This window comes from Neolamprologus multifasciatus, chromosome 1 (assembly GCF_963576455.1).
Source record: "Neolamprologus multifasciatus chromosome 1, fNeoMul1.2, whole genome shotgun sequence".
In the NCBI taxonomy this organism is placed as follows: Eukaryota; Metazoa; Chordata; class Actinopteri; order Cichliformes; family Cichlidae; genus Neolamprologus; species Neolamprologus multifasciatus.
Window position 1 is genome coordinate 32,990,098 of NC_140439.1, and position 22,954 is coordinate 33,013,051.

A 22,954-nucleotide genomic window follows, 5' to 3' on the forward strand; every position below is an offset into this window, starting at 1 on the left:
TGTCATTAAAATCATCGTTTGATTGCACCTGGCCGGATCAGTGTTGTTATTATGGAAGTTGATTACCTCCTCTACCCCTCCTCAATATTGAACCCTAACAACACGTGAAGAGTTTTCGTCAGCACGCCGTGAATTCGGGTTTAAAGAGACCTCTAAGCTGAGTGACATCCGGCAATTTATCAGGATCATAGAAGAAGAGTGGGTATCTGCAGTGGAAAGGCACAACAGGTCACACTGTTATACAATGCTACAAAGCTGAGAGGGGTTAAACAGTATTGAAATGTTTGGATCTCTTCCTTGCCGTCCAAGCTGGTGACATTGACTTATGGTGACACCCTCCAGCCTATTTTGCTTAGACAGTTAAATGACAAATGGCCTAGCCTGTCAGCCGACATCTGTTATTCATCTGCAGCCTGGACTGGCACCGCCACGCCAGCACACACGCAGAGTATTGGCCTGGCAGCCACCTTTAAAGCCAGCCTCCCACTGCTCCGCTGCACAATTACAGCCAATCAGCAACCAAACACTGTTATCTGTGAGCTCCTTCAAGCACAACCACCCCACGCCTAAATGTCTGCGTTTCTGCAACCTGTATTCAAATAGTTATTCATAAATGATGGTTTAAGATGAATGAATTGGATTGAAAAACATATGAAGTAGACTAATCTTCCAATTATTCCCCAGGGGGAAATAGTGTCAAACGAGAAAAAAAACTTTAGAGCACGATAAGAAATGGAAATGGAGCAGTTTGAACAGAAATACTCAAGGCTACACTCTAAATGATTTTTTATTAAACATTAAAATCATCAACCTAAATTATAAAGTAAAGCATCCAATCCTTCCATCTGGCCAATTACACTCAGAATACAAATGTATGAGAAAGAATTGCACCATTACACTACAAAGTAAAAATCTAAATTATAACACATTTAAAAACAGGAAATGAGTGCAGAATATGTACATTTGAGATTAAACTGTCTGCCTGTGGTGCGGCGTGATGCTCAGGGGGGAAAAAAAGACAAATTACTCATTTCAAACAAAAGAACAGATTCCTCATTGTACTTTCCTCTCCGCTGGATGACACAGCTAATATCTATCCTCTGTTGGAGAGAATTAGATGTTAAGTCAAGGTTAAATGACCAAGTGTTTGTGCTGTATTTTGTTTGGGCGCTCTGTAATGCACCGTTTCTTTGGTGATTATGGATAGCGGGAGAGCAGCGGCAGTGTTTAGGGACTGTTATCTGCAGCCTCTTTTCATTTATGATGGTTTTATAATGCTCTCTCCTTCATGGATCATACTCTCACCGGCGAAATACCGCACAATGCTGCATACTTTATTATATTCAACAACAGAGGTTAACCACACAGTGCACCCTGCTGTCCTTGAAAAGCCAAAGGAAGCAGCCGTTTACACTGCGGCTGCACAGAGGAAATGGAAAACATCCAAGAATTATGTCTGTGCTGCTTGAAGCTGCTTTAGACACAATTAGGGCTAAAACAGCTGAATACTCTATGCTTCCAAAACGACAGCTTTGGCATGTTTTGGAAATATAGCCAATAATTTAAATATTATTGGCTATATTATATATTTGGCTATACAATATAAAGAATCTTATCAAGTCAATTCCCAAACTACAATACTATCTAATCGTTCCGTGGCCTCCAGTACTACTGTGAGCAATCTTGAAGTGAACTAGAATATATCCTTCAGCTCAAACACACAACACATCTCTGGGATTGTCTTCTTCCATCTGAGTGACAATGTTGAAAGTAAAAATATTCTTTTGCAGAATGATGCTGAAAAACGAACCCATGCATTTCTACTTTCTTATTTTCAAGTTGTCCTAAAAGCTTCTCGAAAAGCCTCCAGCTGATCAAAAACGTTACAATGACAGGACTAGGAGGGTTCATATTATTCCCACGTAAGTTGTCTTGTCACTTAATCTACAAAAGTCTGCAAGTGAATTTAAACCCTTGTCTTTCCAGCCCTCGACAGCAAAGCTACATCATATCTTGCAGAGGTCACGGTATTGCATTGTATCTATAGAGCACTCCACTTTCAGAGTGTAGGCAGGCTTACCTGTCGTTCCTAGAGTCTACAAAAGTACAGTGGGAGGCAGAGCCTTCAGCTATCAGGCTCCTCACTTTTGGAACCAGCTCCCATTTTGGGTTTAGGTGGGAGACATCCACTCTACTTTTAAGAACAGGGTTAAAACATTCCTTTTTAATAAAGTCTATTTTAGGGGATTTTTATTCTACTATAGGCTCAAGCTTCTGGGGGACCTCACATGACGCACTGAGCACCTCCTCTCTTCTCTTTCACCTTCAAGGGATTTATATACCCATGCTAAAGTTTTTCTCTCTCCCTTAGTATAGGTACGTTGATGTTGACCAGCAAGGATAGAAGTTTTTGGGGGGCATTTGGCTCACCTCACATTGGTGTTTCATAAAAACTATGACAGAGCTGACACTTATGTGTATAGTTGTGGCTGCACACATACACAGTGTGAATAAAAATGAGGGTTTTACACCAAGATGACCGGTTAACAACAAGCAAACAAACAAAATGTTAAAATTGCATTTAAGACAGTGCTGCAAGTGCCAGTCACATTTAATTAATCAATTCTTTTTACAGACTACAAAAACATTACAAATTGTAACTATATGTGCGATTATAGATCCATGTATAATTCTCTCTGTTTCAATTCTAACTATATGTGCATAGTCATTCAAAAAGAAATTTGAAGGCCTAAGGAAAATATGTAGGGTTAGGGTTAGGATAACAACACTTAACTTAAATAAAGTAACATTGTGTGCAAAGTAGAGAGATTTAACTCACCACACACTGGGACCAACACTGGGTGCAGAGCCTCTTCAAGCAAAAGCTAGTATGCTACACTAAGCTACAATTTACCAAATAATTAGCTTTGGGTTTTGGAAACACCTGAGGGAAACACTCAGGTGTTTCACTGTTTCTTTACCAAACTGTATCACATTATTTATTGATGACAGCAAAATTATCTCTGTAGAGCGGGCATAATACAGATGTTGCTTTAGGATTGCTAAATCAGTTCTATTTTACAGGAAAAAAACAAAACAAGAAATGCTTACTAGAAATTCGTAGTAATATAAATATCTTAAAACATTTTTATGATGATAAAACAAGAATTATTTTTTATTTCATTTTCACATAAAAATATCCCAATGACTGTGATATTTAAAACTAATAATTTAGTAATTACACACTGCAATTTTTTATTTGCACATATCTAATTAGCCAGTGCATTTAGGCATGTAGTCATGTGAACATGACTGCCGGATGTTCAAAGCAGGAATCAAAATGGGAAAGAAAGGTGATTTAAGTGACTTTGAACATAGCATGGTCATTGGTCATTGGTCGATTTGGTTTCACAGACAGTCGTCTAAAACAAAGACAACATATCCACTGAGTGGCGGGTCTCTTGCCAAAATGCCTTTTTGATACCAGAGTTCAGAGGAGAGCGACTACATCAAGCTTATAGCATGGCAATAGTATCTCAAATAACCATTTGTTCCAACAAAGGTATGCAGAAGAGCATCTCTGAATGCACAACTCCTTGAAGCAGATGGGTCAGCAGCCCAAGATCACACTGGCTGCCACTCCAATCAGCTAAGAGCAGAAAACTGAGGCTACGATTTGCATCCACTCACCAAAAGTGGAAAACAGAAGACTGGAAAAAGGAAGACTGGTCTGGTAAGTCTCAATTTCAATGAAAATATTCAGATGGTAGGATCAGAATTTGGCTTGACCAGCATGAAAGCATGGTTCCATCCTGCCTTGTATCAATGGTTCAGGCGGATGGTTGTGATGTAATAGTGTGGGTGGTATTTGCTTGGCACACTTTGGTCCCTTAGTACAAAATAGACATGGTTTAAACACCACATCCTACCTAAGCATTATTGTGGCCCATTCCGTTAATGTGGATTAAAATCTCATTAAAGGACCTTTTGGAATCGATGTCCCCAAGAAGGGTGCTCATATTTTTACAGATGATACATTTCTGACTTCATTATTTTTGATAAGGGACTCTAAACTCTAATCTCAACATGGCGGCGCACAGTAGAGCAGCGGCTACTCACGCTCTTATTGTCTTATTACTTGTTTATTGTCTTATTACTTGTTTATTGTCTCATTACTTGTCATGTTGTCTTATTACTTGTCATGTTGTCTTATTACTTGTTTATTGTGTTATCACTTGTTTATTGTCTTATTACTTGTCATGTTGTCTTATTTCTTGTTTGTCTTATTACTTGTTTATTGTGTTATTACTTGTTTATTGTCTTATTACCCGTCATGTTGTCTTATTACTTGTCATTTCTGTTTGTTAAAAAAAAACAACTATTTATTATAACTTTAAGAAAAAAAGTCTGTTTCTTCATTATTTTTGTTTCTTTTCACTCCGGACCGTGTGTACATAATTCTGTTCCACCTCATGTTAACATGTGATGCGAATGACAAATAAAGCTCCTTGATTCCTCCTTGAATCCTTGAAACAACGCAATTACAAAGTTGTTTGCTGCACTGACTTTGGTTTGATTTTCTGGTTAAAACTAAAATTTTGATCAGGAACAGAACAATTTTTAGTCCGCAACTAGTTTTTAAAACATGCCACCTAATTGGCATGTTTTAAATTGGCATGTTTTTTAACATTTGACATTACACAAAAGCAATTAAACAGAATGTCTCGTTGGGATGCTAGCTAATTTCCCAATGCGATTAGCCAATTCATCATCATCTAGGTATTATTGTGTAAGTTGAACGTGGATGGAGATTTAAATGAAGATGTTTAAAATGCAAAGGAGACAAATTCTGGCATGTGCTAAAGGGAATTTGGAACAGAACAAAGTAATCCCATAATAAGAACAACTTAAGTCTATTGACTATTTGTCCAAGTGAAACTGGGGTGTTAGGCACGGACACTAGAAGAAAATCTTCAGCAGTACACAGACCAATTGTGACAGCAGCAAAAGGTGATAGAAAAAAAATTGAGTGAACACAAACACAACCCCTTGATGCTTACAAAGCGTTAACAAAGGTGTTCAATGGGTCACAGTAACAAAGCCTTGAAAATAGAATCCAAGGAGAAAGCCAGACCCCTATTCTAGGAGAAATAAGGGCCATGGGGAGAAAAGTAGTATATTTCTCTTACTTTTATTTTCAGCACTGGGCTGCAAGTCTCAGTCTGTCTGAGGCCAGTGCAGTTTTTCGCCTCGTTGACTCGTTAATGATGTGGTAAAGACACGTATGAAACCAGCTAGATGAACTCCGTGAGGCAGAAACACGGCATCATCTGCAGAAAAAGGAACATTAGTATCATGTTTTGCATGATATGAAACTCGATGGGAGGCTCACGTTAATCTTTTTTGCTGCATGACTGAAACATTAGTTTGTTGTCTGTCGAAATACAGCTGCGGTCCGTTTTCTCCTCTAGTAACATTGATAGGAGAAGACAAAGTGAACTTTAATAGGAGGTTCTCTCACAATGCACGTTTTATTAATTTGTCAGACCCTTTCAATATCTTAGAAGCAACTAATGTAATTTTTGAAACAACTTGTGGTATTATTGTTATTGCTTTAGTTCATCACTGCATCGACTGTTCAGATATGGTGCATAGTGTGTTTAAATGTCTTTACCTGACACAAAATGTCAGGAGTGCCATTAATCACATATTAATGAAAATTAATCAGTGCAGCTCATTGTGTTCTCCCTTTTTTGTAAATGCACTGCATTCACCATTGAGTTTCTGTCCATTTGGCTCAATAAACGGTTCAATATGCTTCAAGCAAACCAGCTTGCTGCAGCATCCTCTGTGGACACAGTAATTGTTAATCAGTCTCCATTTTTTGTGCTTTAAAATTAATTTTGGCAGGTAGAGGCGTGCTTAGAGCCCTTGGCGACAAGTCTGTTAATGGTCTGACTAGAAGGTGGAGTGGAAAGGCTGCTGTCGGAGATGGGAACATGGCCGTAAATCATACAAATATGGATAATGGCGCATGCTTTTGGTAATTTTCCCTTTCAGATATTCATGGTATTGTGCTCAGTTGTGACCTGCTGTTGCGCAAAGATTGTGGAAAGAGAACAAGAAGCGATATAGTTTTACTTTCAGAGTGGTGTCCAGGTTGGAAAAGTACAATTATTTCCAAACCTACAATCCTGATGATGCCAATCTGAATAGGAAAGTGTGCTGGTGGTCAATGGATGCCACTTCCCCTTATCTTTTTCTTGACTGATAAAGCACTTTATTCGTACTTTTTCGTTATGCTGATTTATTCAAACTGCTTGGTTTCATTATAACTCTGTTTACTAATTAAAAGAGTAGTCAATAAGTCAATACTTTTATTGGCTTATACAACTAAAGTTAGACAAGGTTAGCAATGTGGATTTAATTTCCACTTTTACATTTTGTTTTTTTTCCCTGCAGATTAAACAAACAAGATAAAACATAATTTAATGAGCTTTAGAGGTGCTGGTAAGGTGAATTTGCTCTTCTTTTAATAGATGGAAAATGTGTTATTGCTTTCTCCAACAGTACAAAAGTGAAGCCAAATGACAAACAACTGCACTGCCAGTTTGTGCTGTGAATACACAAAGTGGGAGGGACATTAAAAGTCAGTTAGGGACTTCTGATAGATAAAAGATAAAAGATTAAAATGCTTTCATCCATCCATCCATCTTCATCTGCTTTATCTGGGGCCGGGTCGCGGGGGCAGCAGCCTAAGCAGAGAAGCCCAGACCTCCCTCTCCCCAGCCACCTCCTCCAGCTTATCCGGGGGAACACCAAGGCGTTCCCAGGCCAGCCGAGAGATATAATCTCTCCAGCGTGTCTCTCCTGAACACCTCACCCAGGAGGCGCCCAGGAGGCATCCTTGTCAAATGCCCGAACCACCTCAGCTGGCTCCTTTCGATGTGGAGCAGCAGCGGCTCTACTCTAAGCCCCTCCCCGATGGCCAAACTTCTCACCCTATCTCTAAGGGAGAGGCCAGCCACCCTTCTGAGGAAGCTCATTTCCGCCGCTTGTATCCGCGATCTCGTTCTTTTGGTCACTACCCACAGCTCATGGCCATAGGTGAGGGTAGGGATGTAGATCGACCGGTAAATTGAGAGCTTCGCTTTTACACTCAGCTCCCTCTTCACAACGACGGACCGGTGCAGCGTCTGCATTACTGCAGCCGCAGCACCAATCCGTCTGTCGATCTCCGGCTCCCTTCTCCCATCACTTGCGAACAAGACCCCAATATACTTGAACTCCTCCACTTGGGGTAGGAACTCATCCCCGACCCAGAGTTTGCACTCCACCCTTTTCCGGCTGAGAACCATGGCCTCAGATTTGGAGGTGCTGATCCTTATCCCCGCTGCTTCACATTCGGCTGCGAACCGTTCCAGTGCGAGCTGGAGGCCATCACCCGATGAAGCCAACAGAGATGAGATTCTGAGGCCACCGAAGTGAAAGCCCTCCGCCACTTGGCTGCGCCTAGAAATCCTGTCCATAAAAATTATGAACAGAATCGGTGACAAAGGGCAGCCCTGGCAGAGCCCATCACCCACCGGAAACGAGTCTTATTGCCGGCAATGCGAACCAAGCTCTTGCAACGGTTGTATAGGGATCGAATAGCCTGTAGCAATGGGCCAGACACCCCATACTCCCACAGCACCTCCCACAGAACACCCCGAGGGACACGGTCGAATGCCGTCTCCAAGTCTACAAAACGCATGTAGACTGGTTGGGCAAACTCCCATGCACCCTCAAGTATCCTTGAGAGGATAAAGAGCTGGTCCAGTGTTCCGCAACCAGGATGAAAACCGCATTGTTCCTCCTGTATCCGAGGTTCGACTAACGGACAAACTCTAATTTCCAGCACCCTGGCATAGAAAATGCTTCCATTTGTTCTTAATTGGTTAAAGAGTAAAAGGTAACCTATTATGCCTCCTCAGTGTCCTTCCAAACACTTGCTGTATAGTTTAACATACACAGTGTTCAAACAGAACATTTCTTTCCTACTGGAATAGCAGACCAGGGTTTTACCCTCTGTATAACTTTACTGGCCCACAAAAAGACTATTTGAATTATTTTAATTATTAGCTTAATGTGGCAAAAAAAATTTTTTTTAGTGGATTCTCTAAATTATCAATCTACATTCACCAGCCACTATGTGAGGTACACCTTGCTTGTACCTGTATGGACACCCTTTTGCCATCACGCAGTTGCTTCATATTTGTTGGCTGTACATCCATGATGCAAATCTCCCGTTTTAACACATCCCAGTGGTCTTTTATTTGATCGAGATCTATTCACTCTGGTAGCCATCGTGAACTCACTGTCACATTCAATAGTTTGAGACCAGTCTGAGACACATTGAGCATGACATGGCATGTCATAAAGGGATGGACACGGTCAGTACAAACAGTCAGGTAGGCATTTAAATGATGCTCAATTAGTATTAAGGGGCCCAAGGTGTGCCAAAGAATGTCCACGAAACTATTACACCCTCATCAGCCTGAACCACTGATCCATATGTTCATGCAGTATAAGCAAAATTCTGACTCTACCATCTGAATGTCACAGATGTTACTGTTGCCCTCCTATCAGCTCCAAGCAATCAACCCATTCTAATATGATCTCTAGCATCAACAAGGTTTTTTCACCCAGAAAACTGCTGCTTACTGGATATGTTCTCTTTCTTAGACCATTCTCTGTAAACCCTAGAATTAGTTTTATGGGAAAATTTAATAAATCGTCAGTTTTTGAAATACTCAGACCAGCCTGACTGGCACCAATAACAATAACATGTGAGTTGCTGCCACGTAACTGGTAGATTACATATTAACATTTAAGATCAGATGTACTATTTTAGTCTGCATGCAGCATGGAATACCTGAATGCTGCAGGTACTGCTGGCAACAGTCAGCCAACAAGAGTTTACATAGATCTGACAAGTAAAGATTTATTCATTTATCTGCATACAGACAGCTTGTATCTTAGGTTGTCCTTAATTTAATTGTATTGTTGTCACTCTATAAAACAAACTGACAGTTTAAGAGAGCTATAAACATTGGTTTTCTTCACATATAAAATATCTGTTCGAAAATTAAGGAATTTTATTGGTATTTTGATGTGAAAAGTCTGAGGTCAAAGAAAAAGCTCCCTACAAGAGTCCGTATCAACCCGTTTGCTTCACAGACAGATTTGATTGGTGGAAACAGCAAATCAGTTTGCCCAACATACTTTTGAACTGGATCTGGGCAATTGGGCCAAATTTTTATGTGAAACTCTATATAGAAGAAATGATGTTAACAATAAAAACAAAAAAAAATTGTAGTAATGAATAACATATGTAACATAAGAGCAGCAGCAGTGTGATTAACAGTTAAATAGTTTAACATTGTACCCATCAAAATATATCAGGCTTCACATCATTGATAATGTTATAAAGCTGAATTAAATCACAGTTACCCACCATGCTACATTAGAAAAGAAATCTAATGTGACATCACATCAGCACATGATTAACAGCTACTGCACACATCCACTGTAGTCTTCAGTAAAAGATTTTCTTTTTATTTGTTTTTATTGAGAGAGTGAACCAAACACAAATCAGGCAAAACTGGGACCAAGTCTAACATGCATAATTCGGCATAGTATTTACCTTATTATTTTATTCAACCTCATATTTAACTCATATTGACTTTATTTAACCTTGTTTAGCAACAGAATAATCCTGTTGAGATTAAAGCTGTTTTTCCAGGGAGACCTGACAGAGAAAGCAGCGTCACGACTAGCATACAGATGCAAAAAGCAAAAGGCCATTAGCAGCAGGAGGAGTGCATGTGCATAAGAAATGCCTCCCGCACAACCACATACGTTCTTGAAGCATTGCCATCTGTACACACACTATAGATTCACACACAAACATGCACATTCGGATGTTTTAAAGTGCACGCATAAAATCTTCAGTTCTCTTTAAAAGCATTTCATAGGATAAAAAAAGCCTTTAAAAGACCAAAATATGAGTAAGATATTGATACTGTTGCTGATATTTATCATTTCAAAGGAGACAGCTCAATGTAAACACTGTATTTTGTCTACCAGGAGTTAAAACGTTTCACACAGAGGAGCAGATTGGGGAGTTCTCAAACAAAAATCAGATGCAGATCCGAGAGAAGTCAAGACCTACAATATTAATCAGACTGTGACTCTCCTTCTCCCTAACCTCCTACAGGTATAAAAGAACTTCCCGTTTTGGTGGAAGCACCCTTTAAATGCAAGCGGAGCCATTAACAACATTTTCTATCTGAACAGGTAACAAACTGAATTATACTGGGACATACCACATAAAATTCTGGACAGTCTTTAGCGCCCTCACTAAAATAATAAAACCTTTTGCCCTTGTTTGAAAGCACTACCCTTAGCTATAGCTTGCACAATTCTGTTGTAGTGGATGTTTGTGTAAAGAGCCTCAGGGATGCCAAAGTTACACCAAACCCAGGTTCAGCCTGCTATAGGTAGCTAATCCAACTTACTGACCTGTGGAGACATTTTTGTGTAATGGTCTAAACAGGTGTTTGACATCATCTATAAAACAAAACTTCAGGAAATTCCCAAATCCCCCTAGATACAGTCTAAAAAACTCCAAGATACAAAGGTACAGGAGAATTAGCAAGTTCTGAACATAATGTTGCTGCAGTGGTTAGGAGCATGCAAAGTAAAAATCATTTCCCGTTAGAGCTGCTTGAATATGGAAAAAATAATTAATTTTTAAATTTTAAATAATTAAAATAATTACTTGTAATCTTGTTTAGTTAGCCCAAAGAATGCATGTATTGAACTTGTGTGTCTGTTTTACAGAGGTTAACCTTGAATGCTGATTAATTTCTCTGCCCATACATATATCAAGTTATTCTGATCTGGCAGAGGATTTATCTCTGAAAACTGGTGTCTTGGAGATGCTCAAACACTGCGAAGGACTTTTTATGAAATCAATGTCTATAAACAAGAAGAAAATCACAAAAGGACACAAAAATACAAGAATAAATGTCTCCAAATACAGGGAAGAGGCGAAAAACAGGCTGGTGAATTTTGGCAGTACATTCGGTCAGATGAAACCAAAATAGATTAGTTTGGGACATATGGGGTCCAGCGTGTTTTGACTTGGATCTGGCCAGCACTGCCGCAGTGACTTGTGCTGAATGCGAAACAAAGAGGTGGGAGAATGGGGATATGGGGTTGTATAAATGCAAAATACATCTTAAATGGGAGCTACCATTTTGCACTGGTGATGCTTCCAATCTCATTGTGTATGTACAGTAGTGACAGGGGGCTAGAGAATCAGTACCAAGGTCATGCCTCTTTCCTAGTCTGTCACACTAAGTTAAAAGACAGATGAAGTCTCTTATATAGCAGGTTATCCATATAAGCATAAAAACGATCAATACCAGGTCAAGGATGATGCGCTATCTGAAAATGAGTGTGCGTGTGTGTATTAATGGGTTAAGAAAGGAGTGTAGAAGTCTCTCCCTTTCCCTTGATTACTCAGTCACTACTTTGCACACCGTGGCTGTAAATGATGGCAGTACCTTTTGTAGTTTCACAGTTGCACAATGGGAAGATGTGCTGACACATTGTTCATCTTTGTTTATCATTTACGACCCAAATGGAAAGAGGATCTAAGGTGCACTCAAACTATGTAAAAGTTATTTGCAGGTAAACCTGTAGAAGAATCATTAATAGCAGCCAACCACTGCTTTTACCTCTGGTGTTGGGATTGAAAATGTTTGATTTCTTTTAATAAAATAAGTGGTTATAATCATTTTCATACATTTACTGCAAACGTGCTCATAATGAGTTGGCACTCAGTCTTCTGAAGGTCATAAGCTTTGTTCGGCGTGACTGTCCGGACTAATATATTGTGGGAAATGACAAGCTGTGGCTGCTGCATTGGCTACACAAACAAAGCCTGAGTGTAAGCCAAGGTGACAACAAGAACGAGGTCCAGGCCCATGACCTTAACAAATGTGGAATGTTGAAAGAGGACGCTTGAGAGGGGAACACCAGGCAGAAGTGTATGAAAGACTACAAGGAAGGCCTCACGCTGACAGTGATCTTTGTTCTGCCTGTTGAATAAGAGGACATTGAAGGAATGTCCAAACCAATATCCACAACAGATAAGTGCCCAGAGACCAACATCTGGACGACAACAACGGATTCCAGAGTATGATAATAGGAGAGCACCAAACTACCAAAAACTACCCGCTTAAAGGGAGAGGTGGTTCCCGAGATCTGGACCAAAACCCATACTGATAGGACCCTGGAATATATGTAGGTTCGATTACAACACCTATGACAGAGCCAATGGAGACCTGTCCAATCTAGGATGAAAAGATGTGTTCGATGGCTGATGCTGGAGCAATAATTTCATCATTGAACACTTTAACCATTGCCAAGAGACATTCTACAGCTGAACTGACTTGGACTCAGAAAAGAGAAGTGGCATTTTTGAGAACAAACAGGCATTGGCACAAGGAGTGGCCTTTACAAAATTGATTTTCGTGGGAGTTTCTGAAAAAGACGGAATTGTAAATGCCGTACTTTTTGCCGTACTTTCCCTCCGTAAAGGAGGGAGAAAGAAGAAAATTGGAACAACATGGAAAATGGACAAGAAAAATCAGCGGAAGATCAAAAGAGCTCAAAATGCATCCACTTTGACACTAGCAACAAAGATAAAGATTTACAGAAGTTTTGAGGACATGAAAATATGGAGGAAGATGTGTACAGCCCGTTTGAGGGGCATCCTTTTTGTGAAACATGCTGTTGGTTCACATAGAGGTCCGCAGCGCTGTAAACTTGTAATTTCAACTGCCAAAAGCAAAGTAAATCCTTTTTTAAAAGACAAATCTTTCTCCTGAGATTTCTTCCAAAAAATTCCTTCCAAAAATTCTGAACACAACACTGGGTTCTGCGACTTGCTTTCGGCTTTCCATGTTCCAAGTGTTGGCTGGCTGTCAGCTCTCCATTGCTCTCGCTGTGATTACCATCCACTCCCATGTGGGCCTCTTCACCCAGGCAGCCCACTTGGAGTATTTGGGACTGGTGGCTGTGCGACTGGTGGTTGTCCACACTTCATGTCGACATAGCCTGCAATAACTGCGACTGACCTGTAAAGCACCATTATTTCCTTTTATGCATCTTTAGCTACTTCTTGTGTCACATAATTTTACAAACTGACTAGAAGAGAATGGATCAACTTATGTCAACCCACAGACAGAAACCGCATCGTGAAAATCCAGAGGAATGAAGCCACGAGATGTGCAGGTATAAATGCTGCCAAGTCAGCCTCTTGTATAGGGAATCGCATGTAACGCAAATGTTTTTTAGCTTCAACAAATGCACAATGGTTGTTAAGTTCCTGATTAATTATGTTAAATAGCAAAGATTTCAATTCATAATTGAGCAGTCCTACACCCAGTGTCAAAAAGGATATGATATTACTGGTAAATGGTAAATGGACTGGTTCTTATATAGCGCTTTTCTACTCTGTCCGAGCACTCAAAGCGCAACATGACGCTGACTCCCCAAGGTTTGAAAGGAGGCAAAAGTGCAAGTTCTCTCTATCTCTCTATCTTGATTTTAAACTAATCGAGCACCAGCAGCAAAGAGCAGCTGAAAAGAATAATCTGTGAAGAATTGCAGGACATTTCTCCATGAATCTGATGTCTGGGGCTATTATCATCCAATTTGTTCTCAAGTGTTTTAATCCTATTGTTGTAAATTGCACAGCATTTGTGGATTTCCATAGTCCAAGTAACTCAGTTGGCCAAATTTACTTTAAAAAATAGAACTTGAAGGACACAGAAAACTCATCTGTAGAAAACATTGTGTGTGTATTACAGCTCTTCATATCTTTGTCTTTAGGTTGGTCAGAGAGCATAGAAGCTACAGGCCCACGGCACATTGGGCTCATGATATATAGACCAATTTAAAGATCATTTTGTGAGACTGTGATCCCAGCTCTGTGGTGATCATTTGTGATCATCATCTGTGTGAGAAGTACAATATATATATGAGAAAGAATATGAACATAACTAGAAAGTTTCTACTATTACTTGGTAACACAGAGAAATAACCTTTTTTTGAAAGTTCCTAACACTAAAAACATTTACTTTTTTCCAATTAAGATGCACCCAGTGTTGTGGCATGCAGTTCTGGGAAATAAACAGATAAGGTTGGAAGTTTTGAGTAGGAGGTATAGCAGACGTATGAGTAATCAGCACAGCAGAGGTAAAGCGTTGTAAGCAATGCAGCACAAGAGGAGCTTTTCCTACCTACTAACTATCGGATCACGACAAGGACCCTTGACCCACTTGAACACCCCTTTGTCAAACTTTTTGCCTTCATTTAATGTGTTGCTAATGCCAGAAGATGGTGATAATGTATCGAGAAGTGGTCTGCTGATGAAATTAGAAGAACAGAATTAGAAGAACAGAACTAAGAGCAATAAAATGTGTGAGACGCGGGATTAGACGGTACTAGAACGAAACAAAATAAAATTCAAGTCCAGTGCAAATTGTGGCAAATAAAGTTATCACTTCACAAATCTGCCACATCCTATCCACATTAGGATAGGATGAGGAGTTCGACCATCCGGGAGAGGCTCAGAGTAGAGCCACTTACAAGAATGCCTCCTGGATGCCTCCTGGGTGAGGTGTTCTGGGCCTGTCCCACCAGGAAAAGGTTGGATTGTTGGATGGATGGATGGACTAAGTGCAGCATTTGAGACCAGTTTTGGGGAACTCCTCGATAAACAAAGGAATAGTTCCCATTGAAAATCAAATAGCATTTATTTCTTGAAATGCACATCCTCAGTTTCAATCTAAGGTATGTGTGTGACTTATATAAGTGTGTGTTTCAGGACTCTGTTCAGCAGCTGCCAATCTAGTGAAAAAGCTTGATCAGAATGGCCTGCGAAGGTGTTGTGCATGACACACATTCTTTCTCCCCCCACAGGATGATCCCTTGTGTTTTGCTGAAGCCTTGTCTGCTTGAATCCAAGCCTGCCACCCCTTCTGACAAAAATTATTTAACAGTCCTTCACTTTCAGTGCCTTGGGCTTTCTGTCTCAGCTCCTCTTGTTAAGCAAAGCCTGAGTGTCAAGGGAGTTAGACTGAAATTCACTTTATAGAGGAAGATAAACCCATCTAAACTCAGTTTACTCACCTTTTGATTTGCAAAATAGGGCTTTCCCGTTTCTCTTAGTCTAACATACGTCTTTATATTGAGCACTCATAGTATCAGAGCAATAAAAGTATTTATTTTAATCCGGACTTAAGCAGAGAGTTGAATGAGTTCCACATATAAGTACAACCACAGACCTCCCTCACTGGGCCAATAGCAGCTGGTGGGACATTAAGGGGGTAAATATTTCACTTTAGAGAAGGATGGTAGAAGGATGTAAAGCTAATGTGGATAACATAAAATTTTTCAAAAAAAGGATTAAAACCTTTATAGGCTTATGGCTATATACAAAAGAAGGGCTGTAGGCATCCAGCCTATGGCTAAGCATTCTTACAGCATTGTGCAAAGGAGAGCATCTCAATCCTGTATACCTGTAAAAAGTTGAATAAAAATGCTTTAAAAAATTGGTTTCAACGTCTGTAAGAAGTTATGGTAACATCGAGTATTAAGCTAGGTTTACTAAGAAAGTTAAGTAGTTTTCCTTGCGAACATCAGCCCCAGTGACCTTTCTGCAAAACAATGACTAACAATATTCATGGCATTCAACACCAAATTAAAATAAATAGTTCAAGTGACGCACTATGAAGAAACATACTACATGAACAAATGCAAACAAAACAATAAAATAACAAAGCAATTTCCTCCTTTAGTCAGTTCTCACAATTAGACTTTCTACAGAAATGACCTGTTGCACTAGTCTTTATAATAGCAATCACAATTTACTAACTTAAACCTTATAAATATGAAAATGAATGTTAAAGAAGAAACTGTTAACTTGTTGAAAGCACCCACACATTTATATAAAAAAGTAAGCTAAGATACGTGACGTTATTATAAAATTGTCTCAGGAGGTTTACATTTTATATTGTTAATATACAAGCACAGTAAAGAAGCTTACATCGCATGCTTATATGTCCTGTTTTAGGCTTTGTACTGCCTATTATACTCTGACTTGGTTTGTAGAAGGACACACATCTGACGTCAGCCTGTTCAGTTGGGCTGGCCTTCTGCTTTCGATCAAAAATGGAAATAAAAACCCTAATGAATAGAAATTAATGAAAAGATTAAATCCATTGACGCTTTGTATATCATTAGCATACTGCTGTCATATTTTCATTATGTTCTGGTGGCATTACGCATCTGTCCTCACACATCTTCTCTCATCCCCTGTAAAAATAACTTGACACTTATTATTATTAATAATAATAGTAGTACTACTAGTAATACTTTTCTGATCTTAATATTTCTATTTTTTTTTTATTTAATACTTAAATGCATTTTCCTGGTTATTTTTTTTAGCAATTCATGCAAATGAGGATTTCAGGTAAGGTTTTTATATTTTATATCAAGGATATGCACCTTACCCACCAGATATTGTAAATCAGCTGTGCTTAAAGAGAGAACGTTACACGGTATGATGTGGCGAGCAAAGACCATAGAAAGTCAGCGGCATTTGGCAACTTCAAGTGATTACGAATGGGGGAACAAAATTTAGAAAAAAAAGAAAAAAAAAACTCTGATAGGAAGTGGTTGGGTCCTGAAATAAACTTTTCTCAAATTTTAAGGCCAGCGACTGCAGCAAGTACTCGTGGGAGCGCAGGGTATCACTGAATGACATATGACCTAGTAAAGATATGAGAGTGTTACCTAGGCAACCAGAGCCTGGACTATCCCTGAGCTTTTAAGTGATGTCCAATGTGCATCTCTCCCTGTGTGGATGTTAGCTTTACAATTTTACCACAGGTGATTCTGTACTGGCTTCAGGTGTGGGAGTGTCTCCTTTTCAGTCTCTCTGTTAGCCTGTCCATGGTGTACAACTTTTCCCTTCTTAACCCTTTAAGACCTACCATAGAACCAAGTCCGCTAGAGCTTATATTATATTTTTACATGTTATAGAGCCATTTCTGGGAGCATTTTAAGTTGATATACATCAATACAACCATTACAGCCTAAATTTTAATAATAGGCATGCATTAAGTGCATAGTAATTACATAAATTGCAAAAAAGTGCAATAAACTACAAAAAAAATTGAAAATCGTTTTTTGTTTTTTAACATATATTTCTAGTTAGAGAAATTTAAGAGGCTTATCCCTCAAAACTGTAAATACAAAAAAGTTGCACAAAATAGTTTCCCACCACAGGAAATTTATTTTGACTGTCTTCATAGTTTTATTTTTGAAATAGAGCAATTTTTATATACTGCAGGAAAAACAAAAATAAATATTATAGTGCAAATTTGCAAAAAAGCAGCATATGCATCAAAATAAACTATTTCCAGCAGTGCGATATGAGTCCTAAGCATCCCAGAAACGACACAGAAAGTCAAACATAACTTTTAAAAACACCAGTATAAGCTCATGAGGCCTTGATGGTAAAAAAACTACATTTCCGCGAAAATGACGTCACTCCCGGTTTCGGGCAGGTCATGGCGGACATGCGATAGTTCGTGCTGATGGACGTAGGAAGTGTTATGAACAGCTGATCGGATCGGCAAAGCGTGTTTCTGGAATATTATGTTTTTGTTGCTGCAAGCGCTTTTTATGCAGTTTTTGCAAAGCTATATGTGGAAGGAAACCGTGACCTAGGACAAGCTGATGGCATAAGATGTAAGTACAACTCCTCCAGTTTCATATGCAAAAAAAATTATTGCGCTAGCTCACGTGGTTGCAGTGCTACCAGGATTTAAAAATAGTTACGCAAAACAGAGCGTGCCCGCTCTGACCGGTTTTAAAGGGTTAACAGCTATAACAGGTTAAGTAAATGGATGGTTGTCGTGGAAAATAAATCTGAAACGTTATATTTTTAACTCCATGCTTTTTTGTACTTTTGCCTCACAGATTTTCTGATTTATTTATGATTTTTTTCTACTGACACAGGCTTGTTTTTCCTGACACAGTGCAGCTAAGTAGAACGGATTAAAGCTGGTCTATTTGACCTGCCAGGTGTCCTTTAGGACAGCATCTCATTTTTAGCTATACAACATCTTGAGTATGAGCCTGGCAGTTTATTAGGTCGGCAGCAACAGAATTTCATGCTGTGTCATTTAAAGATCTGAAGGCAGCGCTTTGAGGGCTGTGGACAGAGAAATAAATGAAATCCTGATTATCTTTTTAACAAAACACAACCAGAGCTAGAAAACTGATGCCGTATTCTTCTACCATCTGTTTTTGCATACATATGAATAGGGATGGGTACCGGTATCCGGTGCCATCATGGCACCGGTTCTGACATAAACGGTAGTAACCAGACCGAAAAGCAGCGCGCATTTCGGTGCTTTATTTCGGTGCTTTTTTTTCCTGAGCTGTGATACACTTTCTTCTTCCTTACATTTCTATTGGCGGTTGGCAAACAACTGAAAGGTGCATTACCGCCACCAACTGGTATGGAATGATACACTTTAGATTCTAGCCAATCATTTTACGTTTCGAGGATAGTAGGCGGGTCCAGGTACGTACGTTCTTTTAGAGCAGAGCTACAGATTAAAAATGCCCAAGGCAAAGCGGTCAAAAGTCTGGCTGTACTTCACAGCAAAAGATGCAAACTCAGCAGCCTGCAACAAGTGCTTTAAGCTGATACTGTCAAAGGAGGTCACACTTTAAATCCGATGAACCTAGCCCTGCCAGTGTAGCAGAAATGATGATGGCAGCAGCAGCCGTTCTTCTCTGCGTGAGTAGCTTAATGTTGTTCGTGTGTAATTTACGTTGAGTAAGCTAACCGCGTTATTAAATTAATGCATGTAACGTGAACTAGCAAACACCATCATAGCTACATGCGGCTGTCTTCTTGTTTGATGTCAGATACTCCCTTCACCCTGGCCAAAAAGGCTAAAATGACCGAAGAAAAAGTGGAAAACAGCTAAACATGAGAGGTTTTTGGACAAAGTTTGTGTTTTTTCCATTGTTTAAGCACTGCTTCCAGCCCAGAGTGATACCATATATGCCGTATACCTGCAGAAAAGACTAACATTGTTATCTTTTTACAAAAAAACAGCTGAACATGAGAGGTTTTTGGACCAATTTTGTGTTTTCCATTCTTTAAGCACCGGTTTGGGCACCGTTTAAGCACCGGCACCGTTTCAAAAGTACCGGTTTGGCACCGGTATCGGATAAAACCTAAACGATACCCATCCCTACATATGAACCTGCGCGTGTTTACCTAATAGTAACAATAATGAATGAGTAACAAAATTATTAATAGAAAGCCAGCAAGACGGGAATTGCTTCATTTCAATTTTTCCTTATACCCCTCTACTCAAGATAGTAAATGACTCTGCCCCCTCTTGCAGGTAATTTTGATCCCTAATACGGAGCAGTCCTTATTTTTTAGCATGAACCAGTGGCAGGAAACCCATTAAAATGCCACTTAACATTGCTGGAGTGTGGCGCTGTGACACCAGGTACGACCTAAAAAAAGTAGACTGCATAATTAGACACGGCAGATTCAGGTCGGAGAGGGCATCAGTCTCCATTTCACTCTCCTCTAAATTAGTGACAGAGCGGATGTATTCAAATAATGAATCCTTTCTCCCTGACAAAGTTAAAAGGAATGGACTGAAGAAGACCAGAGAAGGAAGGCGAGAAAATCAGAGTGTTACAAAGAGCCTGGAAATCAGAAGTTGTATGCTGACAGAGTAACATGGCTGATTTCTGAATATCAAGTGAAGGCTTTCTTCCTCTGATGAATACATATGGCCGGGGAGGAATGATGTATCCCTCCTCTCTTGACTGCAATGAAGATGCCCAGTGAATGCGAAAGAGAAGCAGATGGTAGCCCACACACAGACAGGCCACTACTGTCGTTATTGCATATGATCGAGTGGGAGAAGAATGAATCAGTACTCGTATTAATCTAAATAATCCTTCTTTTTTTAGCCACATATCTCCAATGACATTTTATGGTTACAAATTTTCACATCGTCTCAAAAAGTATCAAAGCCTTAAAAAGTTAGTTTGTAGTTTTTTACTGCGATCAATAATGTTACATGATCATCATTCTACCTCATTTTGAACATTTTGTTTGTAAAGTGTGGCGCTCAGGTGAAAAATGTGACGATGCTGCATGTGTGAAGCAATGCAAATTCAATCATGTTAGAGTTAATACATAGTTGTGGGCAGTTTTGTCAATTTACAGTAGGATTTTTTTTCAAGCTGTGATGTCACTTATATGTAATTTAACTTGAGAGACACGTTCAAGTCACTGGTGTAAAATACGCCTACTTTTCTGACTTTGGCTGTGACTGGCATGCTATTTAGCGTTGTTGCAGAAAATTCAGTGGTATGCTAGCAGAGTGTCTGTAACAGGAACAGCACTGAACAGTCGTTTTGTGTTCAGGAGCTGTATTACAGTTTATGTGCTTTAAAGGTTCTGAAAAGATGTACTGTTTTGAAAAGCTTAGCCTATCTGAAGCTGACAAAACTGCCAACTGTGCGAGTTAACAGACTTACCAGCATCACAGCTCCAACATTAAAACACGGAGGAATCGTTCACAACTCTTTTTCCATTAAAATTAAATTGAATTAATATTAAAATCTGTGTGAGATAGATTTTGTTTTTATTCTTTGAGCTGTAGTCTCATCAGTGTTTAACAGTAAAAAATAACTATAAAAACAGAAATATACCAGAGGTTTAATCTATGTGCAAATTTGATACAATAGTGGTCAAAAGTTCACATACAATTATCACGGGGATGAATATCACAGTTGGTTTGGGTTTTTAGTGATTTCTTTGAACTATTCTTTTTCCAGGGTGGAAAGATGTACAGCATACATCTTTAATGACTTAAAAAATAAGAAATTCGGTACACAAGTTTAAAATTATTTTAGATTCTATTTAATCCATCACTAAGAAGGAAGCTGCACCTTGACCAGATACCTTTGATGCCCATCAAGCTTCTAGCATAAATCTGGCTGACTCTTCTTGGCAGCATTAGTAGACTGCTTTCAAATTAGTTAGTTTGTTGGTACAAAGCTTGCTTTTAGTCAATAAATTCTGATTTTTTTTATAGGGAATGCATTCCAGAAGATTAGCTGGCCATTTCTAAACAACTGCATATTACAGCATCATCAGTTCAAACAACTGTATGTACTAAGTGCAAGTTCTTCCAATATGTCATCGGTTAGGATGTTCGAGAACAAACCCAAAAGCTCAAACCTGTCATGACCTGAAAACTAGTGAAACACCAGTGTTACTGTCCACACTGAATCGAGTTTTACATCACTATGAACAGTGGGGGTTCTGACCAAGAAAGAAGCCTCTGCTCCAAAATCAACACCCTGCAGTTCATCTGAAATTTGAAGCTTCGCACATGAACAAGCCAAATGCTTTCTGGAGAAACATTTTATGGTCAGATGAGACAAAGTCGGAATTATTTGGCCACAATATTTTCTTGAGTCTCAGCTTAAAGTAAAACATTTTTTAGCTCAAATATTTAAATTGGAACCACATTCCGACTTTGCAGATTATTTATTTATTCTAATTTTGGGGGTATCACCTTATCTACTACTTTATATTTGGACTAAAGTTCAAAGTCTGAGGTAACTCCCTGCTGTCAGTGTGTATTATTACCAAATGCTCCCACCTGCATCGTCATGTGAGTCATGGTTAGTCATGGTTAGTCATTCTTTCCTGTATCTGTTTAGACCTGGTTTAGGCTGACCCATGTCAGGACTCCTTTTGAGTGTTGTGGCTCAGATCTAAGCCCCGTCCAGATACAGAGATGCAGTGTTTGTGAGCTTCGTTCCAGTCCACTGGTAAGGAGATTGGAGGGGCCTTCCTGTATCACTTCACACACATCGGTGAATGCATTGAGATCTGCCTGAAAGACCAGTGGAGTATGTCAGAAGGATAGACTGTGCCTCTAGCCCTGTAAGATGTAAAATTCAAGAGATGCAGGCAGTTTGGTGGCTTAACCCAGTTTAATCTTTCTGCTCAGTGCCCCTTGTTGAGTCGTGCATTTTTATTAAGTCCCAATGACAAGGAGTGGAGAACCACAGCATGCATATTCACAGCCAGAGACGCCTCTCGCTGTCTTCCACCGCAACTAATTGTTACTGTGCCCATCCAACCGCTACTGGCCTAATTCCCTGTGCATTCACAGAGCTTTACAGCAAATCCAGCCTGCTGACAGGCCAAACTCTGCTACTTAGAAAACGCCTGTGCCCAGGTATGACTGTGTCGCCTCTAAGTTGAGGTGAACAGTGTCAGGGAAAGTGTAGATAAACAGCAGGGCTGGAGAGGGCATCGAGCACGAAGAGCGCATGTGTGTGTGCGTGCACAGGGCAGCTGATTTGGAGGACGCGAGGGAGCAGATGCTGTTTCTAAGGGACACTGAAGAGCATACAAAACACCTGGCTGCTATGACAGATCACCTGTAATCCTGTAGCGATACAGCAGCGGTTCAGCCCCACTTTGAGATGTCACAGAAGGTGGCTATGGCTGACTTTTTCACTGATAGATTTTTTCTTTAAAAAAAAAAAGAAAAGATAGATTCTTTCTTTCTTTTTTTTTTTTACAAAGAGATGATAGATTGAGCATGGCCTGCAGCTTAGAATAGCCTTGTGATGGCATCTAAAGCTTTAAGATGAATTGACACCACTGTGACAAAAAAACATACCAGTTCTTGATGTAAACAGAGGCTTAGGTTCAATGCTATGTTCTCTTCATTTAAACAGGCATTAGTTGTTTGCT

General features: G+C 39.5%; 2 long non-coding RNA genes across 2 annotated transcripts in view; both read right to left on the reverse strand.

The window, feature by feature from the left end:
- LOC146526111 (uncharacterized) overlaps positions 1-17,458 on the reverse strand; it is a 29,117-nt gene extending 11,659 nt beyond the window's left edge. The window contains exon 1 of the long non-coding RNA XR_014873160.1: positions 100-17,458. This is a non-coding gene — a long non-coding RNA (uncharacterized LOC146526111). The remainder of the gene's footprint in view (positions 1-99) is intronic.
- The window catches only part of LOC146526110 (uncharacterized), a 200,449-nt gene that overhangs the window by 81,849 nt on the left and 95,646 nt on the right, over positions 1-22,954 (reverse strand). The window lies entirely within an intron of this gene.